Source organism: Onychomys torridus, chromosome 6 (assembly GCF_903995425.1).
Source record: "Onychomys torridus chromosome 6, mOncTor1.1, whole genome shotgun sequence".
Taxonomy (NCBI): domain Eukaryota; kingdom Metazoa; phylum Chordata; class Mammalia; order Rodentia; family Cricetidae; genus Onychomys; species Onychomys torridus.
Window position 1 is genome coordinate 24237576 of NC_050448.1, and position 21427 is coordinate 24259002.

The window sequence follows — 21427 nt, forward strand, 5'->3', positions numbered from 1 at the left end:
ATCTGCTCTATTTTAAGTGATAATATTTATTAGCTCTTTTTGCCCTTCAGGTAACTTGAAAGCCATGCCCTACACTCAGTTATTTCAACAATGATACCTGTTATTCCAAATAAACTTGACTAAGTGATAGAATCATACTTATATTCTTCCAGAATGGATAGCAAGGTTAGAATGAATAAACATTATATTCAGCCTATAATAATAGCTACTATAGATAGTATTAAAAAGGTTCTTATTTTTTTCTTAATTGTAGTACCCAGAGTCACTCTAATAGCTTATGTTTATTTAATTTAACAACCAGTTTTCAAGAGAATGTAGCTCACTATTTGCTTTCACAGTGAAGCTATCTATGCACAGAGTTATGCTTCTGATTTTGGATACTTTCTTTTAACCTTTTGGTGAAATCAAAGAATTTTATAATCTTAGACTGAGGGAATCCCCTGAAGGTATATTTTATGCCTAGTTGCCACATTCTTACTGACAAGTTAGTTCACTTAATAATCTAGAAATATGTATCTTGATTAATTTATATCATCTCTCTCTTGTCATCCAGAATCTTTGCACTTTTGAAATTCTGTAATAACTCTCTGAAAGATTTTGCGTGAGTTTGCTTTACTGTTGGTCTCATGTGTACATAAATGCCATTTTTCACTACAAATACCCTCAGGCCTCTTTATGTTGGCAATGTTTCTTGCTAATTTTCTTATACAATCATTTTTTAATTTCTCCTTACTGTTTTTCTGTCCAAAATCTTTGCAATGTTGCCAGTATCTGATACATATATTTTCTACAGTTTATCTTCTTTCATGTTCATTTTCTAGATTAGCATTTCCAAACAAAACATATTTTTGTTTCTAATGAAATAAAAGGAAAAATTCCCCCAAAGTTCTAATCTACATTTCTCTGGTAAGACCAGATATCTTAAAGCATTTTGTTGAGATTACCCAACTATAGAACATAATAAGAATCTCACATGAATTCTTTGTTCAGTCTTATACTCCCTTGCAAAATACTTTTTCTAATGCTTCTAAGGGTCACACACAGTGTGTGATACTCTGAGAGCTTATTAAAACAATCTTTTATTAATATAAGAAATGGAGAAAAAGCAAGGGAGACAATCCAAGACCTGAAGAGGAAAATAGAAAAAATGAAGAAGACACTTAGCAGAAGGAATGTTGGAAATAAAAAAATCTGGGTAAACAAACAGGAACTTCAGATACAAGTATAACCAACAGAATGCAAGAGATGGAAGAGAGGATCTCTGGTGTTGAAGATACAGTAGAAGAAATAGATTCATCAGTCAAAGAAAACACTAAAACCAACAAAGTCATGACCCAAAATGTCCGAGAAATTTGGGACACCATGAAAAGAAAAATCTATGAAAATAGGGATAGAGGAAGGAGAAGAATATCAACTCAAAGGGACAGAAAATATATTTAACAAGATCATAGAAGAAAAACTTTCCCAACTTAAAGAAGGAAATGCCTATGAAGATACAAGAAGCCTATAGAACACCAAACAGACTAGACCCCCCAAAAAAGTCCCCTTGGCACATAATAATTAAACAACTAAAGGTACAGAATAAAGAAAGAATATTAAGGGCAGTAAAGGAAAAAGGCCAAGTGACTTATAAAGGCAAACCCATCAGAATAACACCTGCTTTCTAGATGGAGACTTTGAAAGCCAGAAGGACCTGGACAGATATAATGCAGACACAAAGAGGCCATGGATGCCAGCCTAGACTAATATACCCAGCAAAATGTTGAATCATCATAGATGGAGTGAACAAGAACTTCCAAGACAAAACCAGATTTAAACAATACTTATCCACAAACCTAGCCCTACAGAAAGCACTAGAAGGAAAATTCCAAACTAAGGAAGGCAGATACACCCAAGAAAACACAGGCAATAGATAACACCACAGCAGTAAACCCCAAAGAAGAGAAGTACACACACACTACCACCAACAAATAAAAATAATAACAGGAATGAACAATCACTGGTCATTATTATCCCTTAATATCAATGGACATAATTCACCTATAAAAAGACACAGACTAACAGAATGGATACAAAAACAGGACCCATCTTTCTGCTGCATACAAGAAACACACCTCAATTCAAAGACAGACATCTCCTAATAATAAAAGGCAGGGAAAAGACTTTCCAATCAAATGGTCTTAAGAAGTAAGCTGGTGTAGCCATCCTAATATCCAGCAAAATAGGCTTCAAACTAAAATCAATCAAAAGAGATGATGAAGGACATACATACTCATCACAGGGAAGATCCACCAAGATGAAGTTTCAATTCTGAACATTTATGCCCCAAACACAAGGGCACCCACATATGTAAAAGAAATATTACTAAAGCTTAAATCACATATAAAACCCCACACATTAATAGTGGGAGACTTCAACACCCGACTTTCACCTCTGGACAGATGGAAAAACAAAAAACCCAGGATAGCCAAAAGAATCCTGTACAATAAAACAACCTCTGGAGACATCACAATCCCTGACCTCAAGCTCTATTATAGAGCTACTGTAATAAAAACAGCTTGGTACTGGCATAAAAACTGACATGTGGACCAATGGAATCAAATTGAAGACCCTGACATTAACCCACATATAATTTTTGACGAAGAAGCCAAAAATGTACAATGGAAAAAAGAAAGCATCTTCAACAAATGGTGCTGGCATAACTGGATGTCAATGTGTAGAAGGCTGTAAATAGATCCATATCTGTCACCATGCACAAAACTTAAATCCAAGTGGATCAAATACCTCAACATAAATCCAGCTACTCTGAACCTCATAGTAGAGAAAGTAGGAAGTATTCTTGAATGCATTGGCACTGGAGATCACTTTCTAAATATAACACCAGTAGCACACACACTGAGAGAAACAATCAATCAATGGGACCTGTTGAAACTGAGAAGCTTTTATAGAGCAAAGGACATGGTCAATAAGACAAAGCGACAGCCTATAGAATGGGAAAAGGTCTTCACCAACCCCACATCTGACAGAGGGTTGATATCCAGAATATATAAAGAACTTAAGAAATCAGACATCAAAATGCCCAACAGTCCAATTAAGAAATGGGTATAGAACAAAACAGAGAATTCTGAACAGAGGAAGTTCAAATGGCTGAAAGACATTTAAGGTACTGCTCAACATCCCTAATTATCTGGGAAATGCAAATCAAAATGACTCTGAGATACCACCTTACTCTTGTCAGAATGGCTAAGATCAAAAGCACAGAAGACAGCTTATGCTGGAGAGGATATGGAGCAAGGGGAACTCTCCTCCATTGCTGGTGGGAATGCGAGCTTGTACAGCCACTTTGGAAATCAATATGGCACTTCCTTAGAAAATTGGGAATCCATCTCCCCCTAGACCCAGCTATAGCATTTTTGGGCATGTACCCAAGGAATGCTCAATCATACCACAAGGGCATTTGCTCAGCTATGTTTGTATCAGCTTTGTTTGTAATAGCCAGAACCTAGAAACAACCAAGATGCCCTTCAACTGAAGAATGGATAAAGAAAAGATGGTACATATACACAATGGAGTACTAATCAGCAGAGAAAAACAATGACATCATGAGGTTTGCAGGCAAATGGATGGATCTAGAAAAAATCATCCTGAGTGAGGTAACCCAGACTCAGAAGGACAAACATGGTATGTACTCACTCATAGGAGGATACTAGATGTAAAACAAAGATGACTAGACTTCTACACAACTCCAGGGAGGCTACCTAGAAAATGGGACCCTAGGAAAGACCCAAAGGATCACCCAATGACAGAGAAATGGATGAGATCTACATGAACAACCTAGACGACATTGGGAGTAATGAAGGGCAAGATTTGAGGGAAAGAAAACTTAGGGGACAGGAGATCCCAGCTGGATCAAGAACAGAAAGGGAGAATGAGGAATAACAGACCATGATAAATGATGACAACTTGAAAACAGGAATTGGCAGAGTGCTCGAGAGGTCCCTAGAAATCCACACTGATATATCCTCTGTAGTCTGCTGGCAATGGTCGAGAGAAAGCCTGATCTGACCTAGTCTGGTGATCAGATGACTCAACACCCTAACAGTCGTCTTAGAACTCTCATCCAATAACTGATGGAAGTGGATGCAGAGATCCTCAGCCAGGCCCCAGGTGGAGCTCCAGGTGTCCAACTGTCGAGAAAGAGGAGGGTCTGCAAGAGTATGAATTGTTGAATCCATGATTGCAAAAAGCACAGGGACAAATAGCCAAACGAATGGAAGCACATGAATTATGAACCAAGGGCTGTGGAGCCTGCCAGCTGGATCAGGCCCTCTGGATAAGTGAGACCATTGAATAGCTTGATCTGTTTGGGAGGCACCCAGTCTGTGGGCCCAGGATCTGTCCTTAGTGCATGAGCTGTCTGTTTGAAACATTGGGCTTACACAGGGACACTGTGCTCAGTCTGGAAGGAGGTGACAGGACCTGCCTGTCCTGAATCCACCAGGTTTAAATGAATCCCCAGAGGTGCCTTGTTCCTGGAGGACATGGAAATGGAGGGGAGGGGATGTGGGGAAGGGGGGGGAAAGGGCAGGAAGGGGGAGGATAGGGGAACCCGTGACTGATTTATAAAATTTAAAACACATAATAATAAAGAAAAAACAAAAAAAAACCAAAAAAAAAATAAAAGTAATGGAATGATTGGGGTTTCACTCATACCCATCTTAAGTCATAGCCTGAATTTCATTAAATCTTTGTTTTGTGAATTTCATATTTCTTGGAGATTCTCTTCCTCTCCATATATATGTATCTTTCCCTCTTAGGAGACAGAAATCCAGAGCTTTGGAAGATGTGTGACAATCACTTTATATTCTGTAACAGTTTTCACCAGGGAAGATAGGGGTGGGGACTCTTTCATTCCCAAATCAATAACCAACTATGGCATTTCCTGTGACCTGTAATTGAATATCCAATTTTGGAAAATGAGTATATTCTAATGTTATAACTCATTAAAGTATATTGTAAAATAGTATGTAATATTGTTACAATATACTATTATGTTATATAATATTGTCATATATGTGATATTATATGATAAATATAACTATTGTCATAATATATTACACAATATTTTTATAACATTATAACAATGACTGATTATAGATTTTATTTAGAACTGATTATCAGTTAAAATTGACTCCTTTAGAATGTCTCAGTTACTATTTTTTGATTATAAACTTTATGGTATAGTAACTAATCTACGCACTTGAAGATAAATAAATAGAAAGAATATATTTGAAAGGAAATGCTCTGTATCTAGATATTTCTCCAGTCCTGCTGGGCCCACAGCCACTCAGATCCAAGTAAAAACAAAAAGACTTATATTACTTACAAACTGTATGACCGTGGCAGGCTTCTTGATATCTGTATATCTTATATCTTAAATTAACCCATTTCTATAAATCTATACCTTGCTATGTGGCTCATGGTATAGCAGTACATTACATCATGCTTTCCACAGCAGCATCTGGCAGTATCTCTTACTCAGCCTTTCACTTCCCAGAATTCTCCTCTCTCCTTATCCCACCTACACAATACTTCCTGCCTGACCACTGACCAATCAGCATATTATTTACCCATCATTCAAAGCAACACATTCACAGCATCTCCAGCTGTGGTGATATTGTGAACCCAAAATATTGTACACCCTAATAAATTTATCTGGGGTCAGAGAACAGAACAACCACTAGATGTAGAGGCCAGAAAATAGTGGCACACATGCCTTTAATCCTAGCATTCTAGAGGCAGAGATCTGTCTGGATCTCTGTGAGTTCAAGACCACACTGGAAACAGCCAGGTGTGGTAACAAGAGCCTTTAATCCTAGGAAGTGATGGCAAGAAGCAGAAAGGTATTTAAGGCATAAGGATGAGGAACTAGGACTAGTTATGCTTTTAGGCTTTTGAGCAGCAATTCAGCTGAGATTCATCTTGGGTGAGGACACAGAGGCTTCCAGTCTGAGGAAACAGTATCAGCTGAGGAATTGGTGAGGTGAGGAAGCTGTGGCTTGTTCTGCTTCTCTGATCTTCCAGCTTTAACCCAATACCTGGCCCTGTCTTTGTTTTTATTAATAAGACAATTTAAGATTCATGCTACACCAAGCAATACTTTTCCTTTTGAGACCATATTCATGCAGATTCATACAAAGTTGCTAGAATGTGTGTATCTTTATAATAAATGTATTCAACAAGGTAAAATACAACTTTCAGAGAACATGATGATATGAATTATTTAAATCAAGTGGGGCCAACTGTGAAAAATATTTTGCATCAAATATGATTTACAGTAAAAAGCAAATTGGCCCAATACCACAGAATTGCCATTCCATGACCACTCCAGATAATGTCCATGGAAGGAATCTTGGCTCCAAGATGACCAAAAATAGGAGAAACAACGGTCGGGCCAAAAAGGGCCGCGGCCATGTGCAGCCAATCTGCTGCACGAACTGCGCCTGGCTAGCTCAGTCGGTAAAGCATGAGACTGTTAATCTCAGGGTCATGGGTTCGTGCCCCACATTGAGCACCAGATAGTGGTGAAATTAAGGCCACTCCATGTAGTGGATAGCCATCCCAGCATTGGCCTGGAAGTTCCAACCTCCATTGAGGCTTCAGTAATGATCACGCCCACAAGGCGGGGCAGAGGAGGGAGCAGAAGACCGAGGAGCAGGAGGAGGTGGCTCTCTTGGTTCCCGGACGCTGGACGCTGGGAGTAGACCAAGCAGAGTTCTCCAGAGAACACCGCCGGACTGCCCTATACCGTTGCCAGACCCTGCAACCTACTCCTTCATTTGTAAGTTACCGCACAAAATAAACCTCCCTTTTAACTACGTGGAGTGGCCTTAATAATTTCACCAATATCTCCACGTAGTTAAAAGGGAGGTTTATTTTGTGGGGTAACTTACAAATGAAGGGATAGGTTGTAGGGTCTGTCAAAGGTATGGCACAGTCTGGTGGTGTTCTCTGGAGAACTGGGCTTGGTCTACCTCGAGCATCCAGGGTCCCAGAACCAAGAGAGACCTCTCCTCTGGATCCTGGGTCTTCCGCTTCCTCCCTCAGCCCCGCCTTGTGGGCATGACCATTACCAAAGCCTCAATGGGGGTTGGAACTGCCAGGCCAAAGCTGAGACGGCTACCCACTACAAATGGGAGCCCCAGGGCTGCTGGATAACATTCATTAGAAGGTAAGGTTTCTAACCTCATAAATTATAGGTAAAAATTTACAAATACAGCAAGCTTCAGATTCTTTTGTTTTTGTAGATCAGGAAGAACAGTGACGCTGTTTCATGGCAGCATAGTAATTTTGAGGTCCCTGGGGATTTTCTTAAAATACTTTTCTTTTTTTCTATCAATCTATGTATCTATGTATGTATGTATGTATGTATATGTATGTATGTATGTATGTATGTATGTATCTATCTATCTATCTATCTATCTATCTATTATCTATCATTTATCTATCTATATACCTATCTCTAATCTACCTATCTATTTCTCTACTACCTATCTATCTATCTATTGTGTGTGTGTGTGTGTGTGTGTGTGTGTGTGTGTGTGTGTGTATTGAGGGGTTGTTTGTATCTCAGAAAGTAATTTCTATGACTTTTTTCTTTCCCATGATATGAGCTTTGTATATTGAACTTGTCATGATGACTGGTGGCATGTGTATTCACCTGATGAGCCATGTGTCTGTCCCTTAAAATTTTGAAATATATGGATTAAGATTGATGGTAAAATCTTTTAATAAGATATCAAACTAATATTTTTTTTTTTTTACAAATCAAGAAAAATTTAACCATAGATTTTTTTTGTACATTGAAGTATTGGTAGTACTCTAATTAGTAGTATTTCTAGAAACAAACAGGAAAATATCAGACATAGGTGTATAGAGAATCATTTGAGACAGTTAAGAACACTGCGCTGATTGCTAGATGTGATATGCATTCTGGAAAGGGTTTTTCAGCTTAAGATCAATCTCACATAAGACAAGACTCAAATACAAAATGATATAAATTTGTAGCTGAACTACTTGGAAAAAACAAGGGCATTTTGTTATTTTTCACTGTTTCTAATAATTTTCTTGATACAATATATTGCTGCAGTAGGTTCTGGCAAAAGATTGGATACATTTTCAAAAATTGTTCAATGATACATGGCTAAGGAAAGTAGCTAATGGTACAGCACTTACACAATCTTGTATAAGGACCTTGAGAGATTACAGTCACTGATGGTTTCACATTCTCTACTTGGCTAAGACAACATAATTTTATGATGACTTAACTTGAGTAACAATAGCAAAAAAATAAGAGCAAAAAAACCATAGGTTAATAATGATGGTAATGAAGACTGTTCATAACTAAGAATATAATTCCAAAATAAGTCATCAAAATCAATATAATCTGTGAAACCATAAAATTCCAATAAAATGTTTACATAATTTTTGGTTAAATGTTTTCAATTACATATACATATATATGTGTGTGTGTATACATATATATATATATATATATATATATATATAGAGAGAGAGAGAGAGAGAGAGAGAGAGAGAGAGAGAAAGAGATATGATGAGAATTTTTTGATGAAATATAACTTTAATACTCTATGTTGTAGTTTGAATAAAAATTACCCTCACAGTTCATATATTAGAATAACTAGTTCCCAGGTGGTAGAACTATTTTGGAAGAATTAAGATGTCTGACTTTATTGGAAGGATTACATTACTGGAAACAGGTTTTCTGAATTCAAAAGTCCATGCCATTCCCAGTTAGGTCTCTCTTCACATATGTGTAGATTAATACATTTACTTGTAGCTTTTGTTCCAGTGCTACTCACCTACTGAACCTCAAATTAGACAATTTCTTTTATAAGTTGCCTTGGTCATGATGTTTTATCATAGCAATAGGAAAATAAGAATGGTATGATGCAGGCAGACATGGTGCTATAAAAGTAACTGAGAGCTATATCATGATCCACAGTCAGAAAGAGAGTCTGTATGCTTGGTCTAAAGTTTTGAAACCTCAAAGTAGTATCCCACAAGGCCACACTTCCTAATCCTTTCAAGTAGTGCTACTTGCTGATGTCTAATTATTCAATTATGTGAGCCAATGTGGTCTAATCTTATTCAAACCATCACATTCCACCCTCTGGCCTCCATTGTCTTGTAAACATATCATAATGTAAAAAAAAAAAAAAAGAAAAGAAAAGAAAAAAAAAGTATTCAATCTTACCCCAAAAGTCCTTGTAGTCAGTCTATCGCATTCTGAAAACCACTTAAAAGTCCAATGTTCAAAGTGCTTTTCAGATATCCAAATTCTTGCACCTTTACTGACTGCAACATACTCTTGTCAGGTGGACTGGTAGTACAACCAGTGTTCAATCCTCCTCAGCTAGTATTCCATGGTTTTGGCAACTCCGAAATCTTGGGATTTCCAAGTGAATATAGACATTACCTTCACTACTTCATGCAGTGGCTGCTCAGAGCCCTGTGAAGGAATAAGCCTGACACATGCCTGGCCTTAACAGCTTTCCTTAGTCTAAGAGGAAAATTCCACAACCTCTTTATATCCTTTATCCTAAGCCAGAACCACATGGCAGAATCTACTGAGTTCTTCAGCTTTCTAATGCTAGAACTTGGCCCTTCATTCAAATACATTTTAATCAGCTCTCTGTTTTGGATGATTTCCTTCACTACTCTAAGTTTTTCTTTAATTCATTTCCGCTAAGTGGAAGATTAGCTGGGTGGGGTCTTGCCCTGAGATCACCACTCCCTTTATTCCATTCCAAAAGTATTAGACTTTCCTTTTTTTCTTTTTCTTTCTTTCTTTTTTTTTTTTTGGTTTTTCGAGACAACATTTCTCCATGTAGCTTTATGCCTTTCCTGGATCTTGCTCTGTAGACCAGGTTGGCCTCAAACTCAGAAAGATCCACCTGGCTCTGCCTCCTGAGTACTGGGATTAAAGGCTTGTGCCACCACTGCCCAGCCAGGTTTTTCTTTAAACATTCTATCTCCTTGAACACTTCACTTAGCTCCATTACACCTCATGGTGCTTTTTTACTCCACAAATTACATATTTTTTTAAAAAAAATTTCCTTACTCTGCTTGGTCATTTTCATTGTCTATCTCAATAAGAGTGGCCTCTAATAACCAAGCAACACAGTCAATACTAGGCTGTCTTGGAATCTCCTTTGCCAAAGTCATTACTCCCAAACTCTTCAGTTTATTCCCCAGCGTATTTTTAGGATAAGGGCAGAAAGCAGCCACATTTTTTGACAAAACAGCATCAGAATGGTTTCTAGGCCACTTCGTAATATTCTTCCCTTTGAAACTTCTTGAGCCAGGCCCCTACAATTCAAATCATCTTTGGCATTGTTTTTATTCCTCTACTAGTACAGCCCATTAAGTCTCACTTAAAATATTCAACCATTTGCCTAACCTAAGTCCCAGTGTCTACATTCTGCTCACAAGCAATATGATAAGGCTTTTCATGGGAGTACCCTACTCCCTGGGATCAATTTATGCCTTAGTCTGTGTTTTATTGCTATGAAGAGACACCATAACCATGGCAATACATAAAATAAAACATTTAAATGGGAGCTTGATTCCAGTTTTCTAGGTTTAGTCCATTATTATCATGGCATGATCAAGGTTTCATGTAGGAAATCATGGTGCTGGAAAAGTAGCTGAGAACTATATCCTGCTCTACTGGCAAAGAAAGAGAGAGAAACCGAACTTGCATATGCTTTTGAAATCTCAAAGTCCACCCCCAGTGACATACTTCCTACCTTATGTCCACATTTAATCTTTTCTAATGATGCTACTCCCTGATGACCAAACATTCAAAATTTTATGCCTCTGGGGGCATTCTCATTTGAACCTGACAGAAACCAATATTGCAATATTTTGCAAGGATTCTGTCCACCCTCTGCCCTTGTCCTAAAAAAATATGCCTGTGGCTACATTGATGATTTTGTTGACAGAGAAAATTTCATGACTTCTTACTACTGGATCTGTCATAGTTATTAATAATTACTACTAAACAGATCTACAAAGAAAAAAAATAAGTAAGAGAAAAAGAAATACAAACTGTGCAGTTTGAAGACAAAAAGAGTACTAGGAAATCTCATGTTGCAGCCAAGACCTGTGTTGAGAGAAAAGAAGAACCTAATGTAGAAAAGAATAGATGGAGTGATGTCCTCAGGACAATATGCCACCCAGTTAAGCCTCTAACTTATAAAAAGTTATAAACACCTATGGAATTTTCTACTCTGAAAACAAAGGAAAACAACAACAATGACAAAATACTTATGCAAATATAATTCAAGAAAATCATGCCAGGATCCAACTCAAGCAAACAAATCAAATTTAGTAGTGTCAGCCATGAGGGGCTCATTTATAGTCATAAAGAATCCATATGGAAAGGAGTTGCAGAGTCTTCCATCATGGTTAAGGACAGCCCCTGAGGCTTTGTGTGTGTGTCACAGGGGAGTCCTGGCATGGAAGCCTTAGAGGCAGTTTCATGAAACTGTGAAAGTGGAACCTAGATTGCATTGGACACATCAGGATATTTTAAGCATCTAAGTCACTGGACACTAGAATGGCGAGCTTCTTACAGAGAATGGAACCAGCCTAATAGAAAGAAGCAAGCAGCAAGCAGTCAAAGAGTAACTAAGTCACAGCCCATGCCTATTATAATACTAGTGGTAAAATTAAATTTTTGTGGCCTAGAGAAATATTTATTTTTATAAAACATGAATAATCCTGAAATTAAATAATTTCTCAAAATTAATATTTAAGAAAAAATACATTGTGAAATTAATTATATTTTGGGATCAGTGAAATGGCTCTGCAGATAACGATGCTTTACTCTACAACTGGTAATTTTAAATGTGAACCCAGGAATTAGTGGAGAGAAACTATGAGAAGTTACAACCTAGATTGTATACATGCATACACACACACACACACACACACACACACACACACACACACCTCACTCAGACCCATTTACATGCCAACAAAATAAAGATCTATAAAAAAAGAAATTCTGCTTTTCAATCGATTTTCACACTCATCAATGAATTCTTATTACCTCATTTACATTAATCAAATGAAAAATGAAGACCTTTCTTTAAAATAAAACTAAAAAAAGTCTCTTGTCCAATTACACTGAATTTAGCCACATATTCATTTCTACTTTCAACAGTTCCCATGAAGTCTACAGGTAGTTTAACTATAAATATTTATTATTGTGTCTTTGAGTAAAATATGCAGTTCTAAAGTTCTAAAATGCAGTTGTAAAGTAAAATGTCATTGTTAAGAATTCCTTACTGGGAATAATGAAGAGAATTTTCACTACAACACCAAATTCTCTAAAGAAAGACCTTCTGGAAGGCATTGAAATTCAGGCCAAAGAGCTTGAATAATGCAAAATCAGACATCATAATAACACATATAATAGGGCAGTTTCTATTATTATTCAAATCTGATAATCTATACTGATAGGCTCGAAAATAATGACTAGTTTTCTAAAGAAAGCAGCTGAAAAGTCATTGAGGGGATATCTCAGCACTGATAGGAATACGTTCAATGCTTTACATTTATAATTTTCTAAACAAAACTAGTCAGTCTTATTATCAAAACCATGTTATTAAGAATAGGCCAGCCAACCTCTAGTTAACATCCACATTTTTTTGTAGAAATCTTTATCTAAAACATTGTTTTTTCCAATTATTTCTTTAGCTCATATCAAACCTTTGGTTTTCATTGCTACATTTTTTCTTGTAAAATCTTTATCCAGAACATTGTTTTTCCTATTTTTGTTACTTTAACTTATATCACTTAGACTGCCTGTTAAGCTGTTTATAAGATAAAATATCAGATTTAAGTGGTGAATTATGGGATCCACATCTGTATAGGTGTTACACATGCATAAATACATATAAGCACACATCTATTTTACCATCTTTTGTATTATTTCTTCTTTCCATCTGTGTAATATCTATCTAGTCTTCATCTATTTATTTAAATATCTGTAGCCTGCCTATCTGAGTTGATGAATATTTACAGAGAAAAGAGAGGAAGATAGCATTCCTGTATTCTGACAAGGAATGTAGGCAATTATGTCTCCATGTAAGAATCAAATGCCTATAGAAAAAAAAATTATAGCTTCATTCTTGGATAACATTACTTCTGCATAGCAAGAGTGTCTGAAACTCTCAATTAGTCTTTTTTTTCAATCTTCATTGGCTGTTTCAAATGTGAAAGTGATTTCATGATCATCTATATGACTTTCCCTTCCCCCTATTAATTCTTCCCAAAAATCCTGGTTCTTCTGTCTAAAAGAAACTATGACAATAATACCAGCATTTACTATATGCCCACTTCTAGGTCCCAAAATGTTTTGACCTTCCTTTTAATTTAAGAAAACAATTTTCCCTGGAATAGATCACAGATATTCTACCCTTACAAGTAATTGCACTAAAATTTGAAGAGTTAGTTAATGTATCCACTGTGACTGTGCACCTCATGATCAGCTGTTATATGCACTTCGATGAGTTATGGTTTTTTGCAATTGACTCTGTATATTACAGAGAATTTTATTTGATGAGTATTGCGATCTACATTATGTATGGATAACATATTCAAAATGTATTAGAAATTATGCAAGTCGTGGTATAAACTTCTTTAAAATCCATGACTTCATTATCCTTGGGTAGCTGGCCGGGTTTCCAGGTCTAGGCAAAATTTCTATATAGTTGATTTGAATTCGATTCCAATTATATAGCTATTGGTTATTGTGGAGGTAAGAGTGCTACTATCACACATATATCTTATCATCATGTTCATTGTTCTGGCCAATGGGCTTCACAACTTGGTAGGATTATTTGTTGCTTTCCTCCTTGGCATTTTGTATAGCACATTCTTGTTCTATGAATGCTAGTCCTCAGAGAGAAGACATTCAAGTCCTATCTACTTAGGATCCTTTTGAGTTCCATGTCTCAAATGCATCATATCTTCTGCAAAAGGGATTTACTTCATATTTTCCTTTTTGCATTCATCTTTAAATCTTGTTCAGGCTGTTGTTATGGAAACAATTCTCTTGGAGAATAACAATAAACTATTACACAAATGTTTGTGCTACTGCTGTGGGATGTCTTGCTGTATGCTGTGAATATGTATTTCTCTGATTGATTGATAAATAAAGCTGTTTGGCCTATGGCAAGGAAGCTTAGAGGCAGGTGGGAAATCCAGGACAGGGACTGGAAGAAAAAAGGTAGAGGCAGAGGAGAAGCTATCCCACCATCTGGAGAGCAGGATGCACAGGTAAAGCCACAGAACAAGGGCTGACTTATAGATTAATAAAAACGGCCTGAGTTTAGTTATAAGAGCTAGCTAGCAAGAAGCCTAAGCTATAGTCCATACAATTTACAATTAATATTAAGCATCTGAATGATTATTTTATAAGCAGCTGCAAGCCTGCAAGTGAGAGAGGTTTTTCTGGACCATGTGGGGCTAGGTGAGACATAGGCAAACTTTTGACTGCAGGCTACTGTTTGGTTATCTTCATTGTTTAATGTATAAAATTGAATAGTGATGACTTTACCTTCTATTTTTTTTTCAATTCCTACCAATAAATGTAATGACATTAAAAGAAATAAATCCTAAAGTTTTGTAATGTAGTAGATGATGGCCTATTAATAATGGTAGTTACTTAAGTTACAATTGAGACAACTGCAAGCTTTTCATTTAGAGGTAGATTAAGTCAGATTCAGTTTAATGTTCCCTCACTACTTTAGTTCTTAGATTGATCAACTATTATTTGAACATAAAATGTTTTCTGTATCATATTGTTATGAAGATTGAGGTAATCGACATAAAAACTTAGCCCCAGGCAAAAGTTTTCAACTTGTGTTAAAAAGAGAACACATTATCATTAGCAACAATAGAATGCGCCATCTTGCATCTTTACCTGAAGGATCCTGAAGCTGTAGATTTGACATGTATCCATTTGTGAAAAACACAGAATACACTGGGCAGTGGTGGCACACATCTTTAATCCTAACACTTGGGAGGCAGAGCCAGGTGCATCTCTGTGAGTTCAACGCCAGGCTGGGACACCAAGTGAGTTCCAGGAAAAGGTGCAAAGCTACACAGAGAAACCCTGTCTCAAAAAACCAAAAAACAAACAAACAAAAACAAAACAAAACAAAAACCATAGAAGACTAGTAAAGTATCAGGTTATTTCCATTTCCAAACCTCTCTAATATTGAGAAGAAAGAATGTTTTCTTTGAACATTTAGTCATGAATATGGATTATTATAAGTGAAAAACAATCACAACAAAACCAGCTAAACTTGGGGCCCTGTAACATGTCAAGGAACTCTAAATATGAGTTAGCTTTCAGTGTGGATGCAGTCATCAATTATTCAGGTAACAACAAAATTATCATTAATTCAGCCAATTAGTGTGCTAAGAATGAATATATAAGTGTTCCTGTGTATACATATGCATGAATAAACAGTATCATGTATCAAAGAAAAATTTAAATCTGCAGGAACCAGATGACTCAAATGAAAACAAAATTTTCGAAACATGATTAAAGAATTGCAAACTCCTGTTGAAAATCACCAAAAAGTGATGGAGAATGTCTCAAAGTAAAGGCCAATAATATCTTATGTAAACTTTTCTAAAACTTAAAGAGTTGTCAAACGTAACATATAAATTATTATTCCCCACCATAAAAAGTAATTAAAAGCTAATTTTATTGTATTTTGTATATTTGAGTCTTTGTTTACAAGTAGATTTGTATACTACAAATATGCCTTGTGCCTTCAGAGGCCATATGAAGGCATAAAATTTCCTGGGACTATAGTTATGGATGGTTCTGAATTGCCAGGTGGGTGCTGGGAACTAAACCCAGTCCTCTGCCAGAGCAGCCAATGATTTAACAATAAAATTATGAAAACTTTAATGTCAAAATCTTGTGATATGAAGTCAAAAAGTAAGGCCATTTTGTGCATATAAATACAAAAGACTAGCAAAATAAACCATACTATGAAATTAATATACATACTATTATAAAATATATTTCCAATAATTTAATCTACATAAAGAAATGTATAAGCATATGAATAAGGGAAAATGTTTGAGTTCATAGATGACTATCACTTACCTATACAAATATAAATTAAATAACATATTTAAACATATATATGTATATATAATTCAATACTGATAATTTACACTTATAGACCACTAATATTTTCCTAATTAGTGAATAAACTAGAGAATATGTTTCTTCTTTTATTCACTTCATAATCTTCTCCAGAACCATCCTATGGCTTCCAGGGAACTTATTATAAAGGCATCTTGCAGGGATTTGTCAACTATCTGAGTTGATCACATACAACTATGTTCTCTTTTCTTTTTCTTTTTTTAAAATATATTTATTTATTAATTTTTTTTCATTTTACATACCAACCCTAGTTCCCCCTCCCTCCCCTTCTCCTGCCTCCTCACCTCCCTCCCACTCTACCACCATCCACTCCTCAGAGTGGGTAAGGCCTCCCATGGTAGTCAACAAAGTCTGGCATACCAAGTTGAAGGAGACCCTAGCCCCTCCCCATTGTATCAAGGCTGAGCAAGGTATCCCACCACAGGGAATGAGCTCCAAAAAGCCAGTTCATGAACCTGGGATAAGTCCTGGTCCTGCAGCCAGGGACCCTACAAACAGATCAAGCCACACAACTGTCACCCACATTCAGCAGGCCTAGTTTGGTCTCATGCAGGTTCCCAATCTGTCAGTCCAGAGTAAGTGAGCTCCAACTAGCACTAGTCAGTTGTCTCTGTGGGTTTCCCCATCATGAACTTGACCCCCTCTTCTTCTTCTTCTTCTTATTCATTTTTTTGAATGCCAAATGCCATTTGTTAAAGGAGGGAGAAGGTCTTAAATACAGGCTTATATCACAATGGGAGAACCCTGGAGAGCAGAAGTTTGCTCCTGATTTTTTTTTTTTAAGCTGAGGATTGAACCCTGGGCCTTGTGCTCTACCACTGAGCTGAATCCCCAACCCTGCTTCTGATGTTTTACAGTCTTGCATCTAAGCTGTTAATGCCCAATATGCTGGATACACAGACAAGGAGATTCCCTTAAGCATTCAGGAAGGTGGAATCTTGCAGGGAATTAGCATAGGGAGGATATCAAGGTCAAGGTCGGCAAGCAATGCAACAGTTACCCAAAATGGGGGCCAGAGCCCTACAGGTCCCTCCCTTTTACTAAAAAAAAAAATGAGCTTCTGACTTAGGTTGCATGGGACGTCAGCAGATCACCTTACTTGTCATGGAGACACCTGTCCAGGCCACACATGCATTCTGTCTTAGGTTGGTGAGTGCCCCCCAGGAATTACCCATCTCTGAATATTCATTATCATATAGGTTCAATGGTGTGAGAGCTGCAGAGTTAACTGTTGCCAAAGGTCTCTAAGTGGTGCTGGGCTTGCAATCTGTGTGTTCAACACAGAAAAGACCAACAGAAGTCTTAAGCCACCCATAGCCAGTAGGCTAAAGGCAACTGAGCCATTCCCTTCCTTAAGGAGCCTTACTGCAAATTGGAGTCCTTGTAAGATGGTATCCTGAGAGCAAATGGAACTTGAGTTTGTAACTGTATAACTTTCAAAGCCAATTGAAATGTATATAAGTATTGATTTAAATTTGTCATGCCCAATAGAATGAAAAATTAACTGTGGTAGCTACTTTTGCTGCCAGGGTCTCTACTGTGCTAGCTGTAGTAACCAATTATGAAATGGCAATCCCAGAAACAGTAGTAGTGGTGGTTATCACTGTTATAATAACAACAATGGCAGCAACAATGTCAAATTCTCTTTTGGAGCATGTGGGTATCCATTGGCATGGACACAACTCTAGGAACACAAACCACCGAGGCTCATTATTCTTGATCCCAGCATGACTTAAGGTGGCAGCCCTGCAAAAGAATAACGAAGAAGCATAAAGGAAAAACAGGCAGCTTACAAGGAGCAGAACTAATGGTCTCATAATGGGTACATTCAGACTCACAAATTTTAAGGTATCTTCAAAGGGGTATAAATGAATTTCAGGAGGCCCAAAAATGTTGCACAGAGCCACTCCTGAGAAGTAAGTACTGCTCCAGCTTGAATAGGATTGTGAGAATGAAAATGTTTAGCTGGTATGCTACTGTTAATAAATGGAGGTCAGTGATTTTCCGTGTTATCCTTAATCTCCTATGTGTCTGAGTGACATGTTCTCAAACATACTTGAAAAAGCAGTTACCATACATTACCTTTTGGAGAATCGAACCACATGGCTGCAGTTCCTAGGCTTACATTAATGCTTGCCAAAGCTGGCCCTATTGGGCTTTCAATCCCTATTGGCATCAGAAGGTATTCTCTTTTCTAAAGGAGAAATATTGTCTTTATCCCCCATTGCTTTGCCTTAGTATTTGTACTGTCAAGGAATATAAAGAATGATATCTAATGATTCTTTCTTGAACTTCCAAAAAAAAATCTTGAGATTTCTATCTAAAGTTATGTTTTCTTTTCCTCCTTGATAACTGTTAAACGAGTAAAGTTAATCAGGGAGAAAGTAGCATAAATAAATGGTTTGCTGACACTAAAATAATAGTTAAGTATGCAGTACTATCATGCAAACCATCATTGTATTTCTCTGTTCAGTTTGTCTGTCTGATGGTAGTAATTTCATTCTGACCCATAGCATTTCATGACAGATTAAAAGGAAAAATATCCACAACTCTATTATACCATTCACAACCTCCATGCATGTGGAGCCATGAACACTCTGTATTATACTTTCACACTGGTTCCTTTTTTTTAAAACAAGTCCCTGTCAATGTCTGGTCACTAGAGTCTGATGCAGTCTTGCACATTGTTTTGTTGCTTGAGACACTTCTTAATACAGACATTTTTAAATCTTCTTTATGGAATATGGAATGGGTGACATTCTATAATAATTTAAAAATGGAGGTTCAGTCTAGGTTTTGTTTCCTCAATTTTTTTCATTAGAAATATTTATTTTAATAGTTCAAAGACATCAGAATTCCATCTCACAAAGGTGAAAACTTCTTCAGCACTATGGATTATACCTATACCTCACACTTGTTAGTAAAATATTATTGTCCTGTGTCCCCAGAAACAAATAATATTCTTATGATTAGAAATCATATTTTACATAACTATGGAGATTTTTCTTTCAGAAATACATGTCTTTCCTTTGTATCAACACTACCATCCCTAAAGGATTCTTTCTTCCTAATAGTTTTCTGATTATCTTTCTGACAAAACCTCCCCAATGTTCTATCACTGACAGACTCACATAATACTTTCTCACAGCAAATTTTATGGCTACATCACTTGGATGTTAATAATCAATTTTTATTTCTTAGCTTCCTAAAGGTAATTTTATTGACAATTAAGAATGTAACGACCAACTATGTCATATGCAACAGATGTCTGTAAGCATATACCCAAAGAAATACTAAGTAAGGTGTTTATCTAGACAGATAAAAACCCTGTCTCTTACAATTGAGGGAGAAAGAAAAACATATTCTGTTACCTTTGCTCTTTGTGACTAGTTACTCCTCTTCTGGTCTGTTCAGTTCATTGCTAAATCTTTGTTCCTTGTTCTTACTCCCTGCCCCCTTAAATCTTTATATAAAATGTTTTATTATGTTAGAGAAGTGAATAACTATTATAGCATGTGATGTTTTGGTATTTTTAGAAATTTATGTAAATATTAATGAAGATTCCTAATCTTTAGATCCCTCTATGTGTGGTGTGAATGGCACTTCATTGTAGACATTTTTTGCTGGATGTTCATGTGTGCAGAATTGTTTTAATTGACGACAACTTTTTCTTACTTTAAAAAATTATGAAATATAAGGCACACTATACATTATCCAAATTTAGGGGAAGATCTATTAAATATATGTGAATATGGATATTTAACGTATAAGTTATTCAGAAGCAAAAAAATAACATCTCTTACTTAGTTCAAAAAATATTTCAATATGGTTTACTTCTGACAGGTACAGGTCACAACTAAGGTAAATTCAACTTCTAGTATCATTAAAAACATCATCTTTCAAATTGTAACCAAACCTGACACACTTCACACATTGGCTTGAAGCAAAGCATGGACATGTGTTTTATCACAAAGAAATAAGATCCTTTTAGACAGAGAATCTGGGAAAATCACAAAGTCAGTAAACTCTGTTCACTTTTAGAGAAAAGTGTGTCAGGAGAACAACAGAAGAAAGGCATAAGCAGTTTCTAATTCAATCTAAAAATTTTATTTTTGATAATTCTGATTCAAATATTTGCAAGTTTCCAGTGATAGCTGGGGGTTATTTGAAATAATCCTTGTAGCTTAATTAACTTACAAGGTTCAAGTGTTAGCTTACCTAGTTCTTCCTGTAAGAAATTCCTACAGTGGTCTCACCTTTGCTCTCAACAGACAACTTTTTCCTCCACATATTTCCAAGTTCTGCCTACAGTAACCTTAATAGTGTTCCTAATTGCAATTCAAGATTCAATCTAAATTTTGAACATATTTATCAGGATTTCCAGAGTAAGTCACAAATATCATTTACATTATGATTTGTTTTAACTTTTTGTAAAAAAAAAAAAAAAAAAAGTGTTCCATTAATTTTATGAGTGTGAGTATTTTGCCTACATGTGTATATATACACTTTGTGAATGACTGGTACTCACAGAGGATAGGCATTTTGTTGGATCCCCTGAGAGTAGAGTGACAGAATGTTGTGAGCCCAAGATCTCTGGGAGAGAAATCATTGCTTTTGACTGCTGAACCAAATATCTTAGCCTTGTTCTAATCCCTTAAATAATATGTTAGAATCATCAATGTTAGAATGTCATAAAACAAAAGTTCTGAAATATTTAAAATAAATAGTAAAATACATTCAAATGAATTTTTCAATTTTTGGCTTTGTGTGCTAGCACATAGGTTTCACAAAATGGTAAAGATGAGTAGGAAAAAGTCATAAAATATGATCCATTCTACCATGAATCATGAGCCCAGTGGAGGAAGAGGATTCTCAATAGAAATAGCAGTTTTCAAAGTGGTTTAGATTGTCTGAGGAAAATGCATGCCTGCTGGATTTGCAGTGGGTATTTGTAGGTTTAACCTTGCTATCAACCAGAAAGGGCATAGTAATCAGTTACTGGTTGTGGTACTACTGAAGTAATTAAGTAGTGAGAGCACTTGTGTGCAGGCACACACACACACACACACACACACACACACACACACACACACACTCAATTTGATCTGGAAATAAGACAGAATATTGGAAATTCCCCTTGAT

General features: G+C 36.3%; 1 non-coding gene across 1 annotated transcript; it reads left to right on the forward strand.

The window, feature by feature from the left end:
* Nucleotides 1–6501: 6501 nt before the first annotated feature.
* Trnan-guu lies at nucleotides 6502–6574 on the forward strand. Its single transcript has one exon. It is a non-coding gene; the product is annotated as a tRNA-Asn (tRNA).
* The last annotated feature ends 14853 nt before the right edge of the window (nucleotides 6575–21427 follow it).